The sequence below is a fragment of the Tenrec ecaudatus genome, chromosome 7 (assembly GCF_050624435.1).
Source record: "Tenrec ecaudatus isolate mTenEca1 chromosome 7, mTenEca1.hap1, whole genome shotgun sequence".
Taxonomy (NCBI): domain Eukaryota; kingdom Metazoa; phylum Chordata; class Mammalia; order Afrosoricida; family Tenrecidae; genus Tenrec; species Tenrec ecaudatus.
This window is the reverse complement of record NC_134536.1, coordinates 91723507-91726346: the sequence shown is the minus strand read 5'-3', so window position 1 is coordinate 91726346 and position 2840 is coordinate 91723507.

Here is a 2840-nt window from a genome sequence, read left to right as displayed (position 1 = left end):
AAGTAAGAATTTAGTTTCTGCTTGAAATTCCCTGCCAGCAGTCCATAGGAGAAAAACTCAGGCGCAAGTAGTTAATTTGCAAAGTAGTCCTAGAAACTTGGAATGAGAGGATGTGAGGCACAGAAAGAAACAAAAGCTAGTAAAAGTTGCTTTGTTAGCAACAAAGCCCACATGAAAGAAGCACACCAGCCTATGTGATCACAAGGTATCGAAGGGATCAGGTATCAGGCATCAAAGAACAAAAAATCATATCATTGTGAATGAGGGGAAGTGTGGAGTGGGGACCCAAAGCCCATCTGTAGGCAACTGGACATCCCCTTACAGAAGGGTCCCAAGGAAGAGACAAGCCAGTTAGGATGCAGTGAAGCAACAATGAAAAATACAACTTTCCTCTAGTTCTTAAATGCTCCCTCCCCCACTATCATTATCCCAATTCTATCTTACAAATCCGGCTGGAACAGAGGATGTACACTGGTACAGATAGGAACTGGAAACACAGGGAATCCAGGACAGATGATCCCTTCAGGATCAGTGGTGAGAGTGGCGATACGGGGAAGGTGGGATAGAAAGGGTGAATCAATTACAAGGATCTGCATATAACCTTCTCCCTGGAGGACGGACAACAGAAAAGTGGGTGAAGGAAGATGTCAGACAGTGTAAATATTACTAAATAATAATAAATTATCAAGGGTTCACGAGGGAGTGGGGAGTGGGGAGGGAGGGGAGAAATGAGCTGATACCAAGGGCTCAAGTAGAAAGCAAATGTCTTGAGAATGATGAGGGCAACAAATGTACAAATGTGCTTGACACAAAGGATGGATGTATGGATTGTGATAAGAATTGTACAAGCCCACAATAAAATGACTTAAAAGAAAGTTGTGTTGTTGAGATTATTAGAATTGTGAGCAATTGCAACTCTGTTTATTGGGGACCTTTAAAAAACTGTCAAATGAATCTCTAAATGTCTCTCCAAAGCACAAGAGGTGGGCATTAGAAGGCAGCGTGTGTATGCATGCAAAGCATTAGAGTACATGGAGAGTAGATGGTCTCAATCTTTGCAACCAGCAACAAATTCAGCGGAGCTGACAATTTAAATATCTTGTACCAGCTGCTGTTCATCCATTTGTGTGTTGAAGCCTCTTATGTTAACCTCAGTCCAACATGATGTGCCTTTTAATTGGTAATGGAGGTTATATGTTCAATCTTAGCTTTCAGTGTTCATTTAGCTGTTAATTTTGCTCAATGTTCTATGTCTTAGTAGGAAGTTTGGCTACAGAGGAGCTATTCCTCAGATTACATCTTGAATCCTTACATGATATTCGCACAGGAATGAACTACTATTAGGGGAGCCAGCCTCTAACACATCATCACGGGTCCGACAGGCGCAATTATACGGTAATAATAAGTAGAGATTATAGAAATAAGAAAGCTTGAAATAATGGAGAGAGAGAGAGAAATGTATTTCTAACCAAGGCTTTTATATCTTTTGGGGATGTGCAAGCCCCTCCCTCCCATTACAGGTAAAGACATACATCACAGGAAAGGGTTGTACTGTGGGTAATACAGTAATGGGAAGGGGGCAATCTCAGGGTAAACGCGCAATAGGAAGAGGAGGGATTAAGGGTACACATGTGACAAGATGGGCAGATCCTACATTCATGATGGTAGCATAACCGTGATTGCCCTAGAGCTAGAGACTTTATCTAGCCTAAGCTCTGAGGCGAAGAAATCCACTGTCCCTAACAGCAGGGAGTGAGCCCTACCTATTGTGGGAGAAACAGTGGTGTCTGCTTGCTCTGGATGGATGGAGTCTTCAGGGAGATAACTTGACAATCATTTACAATTAGTTGCAAGCAGTGTCCTAAGTCTAACATATATATTTGGGGAGTCGAGCTGGGGAAGTCTTTTTGTATCCCACAAAATACAGCGTACCTTCATGTGAAGAGAAATGCTATGTCATCTTCAATAATAACATTTTTATCAAGTTTTGCTTGATAAAAACATTTTTAGAGCTGTTTTTTAGGTTTTGTTTTATCTATTCTTTGAGTGCAAAAAATTAATCAGAAGAATTGTATTAATTCATTTAAGATCAGTAAGCAATAAATTAGAGAACACAGTGAGTCTTATAATTATGTTAAAAATAACTATAAACTAATACAAAATATGGGTATAAAATTATTTCATAATTTAATAAGCAAAATTCCAGGAATAAAATAAATGTATAAAATAAAATTTTCTTATAATTTCTTCTTAAATTACAAAATCAAGTTGAATGATGTGTAACAGAAACTAGTCTTTTGGATAAGCAAAATGAATTTTAATGTAGGAGAAATAAAAAAATCATTATTGCAAGTATTAATCAAATCTTAACTTATTCCTTATGTTTCTCGGGTTCCCTTTTTAAAACGACTAATTTGTAATTTATTGTGCAAACATTATACCTTATCTTATTTTATGCTGTCAAATTGGCATGAGAAGTTACTTCTTGAAAAGACTCACACTGTTGTTACTTTAAAAAGAAAAAGGGAATTAGCTGTGAACAGCTGCTTAAAAGTAAAGGTTTATGGAATTTTAGAGCTTTTTAGCAACAATAAAAAATACTTTAATAATAATTGACAAAATAAAGTAGTAAATCGCCAGCCATATGTGTTTGTAGCTTATATTCAGGTCTTTCTTAGAACTTTTGGGAAAAGTAGCCTATTTTGGGTGGAAATTATGATATCAAATTATTAAAAAATATTTCTATTTTATATTTGACTTCATTTTATAGCACTAGATTTTTAACATTATAGCTGTTCAGAAAGTATCCTTTACAAAGCATGTTGTCTTCTTTATCTCCA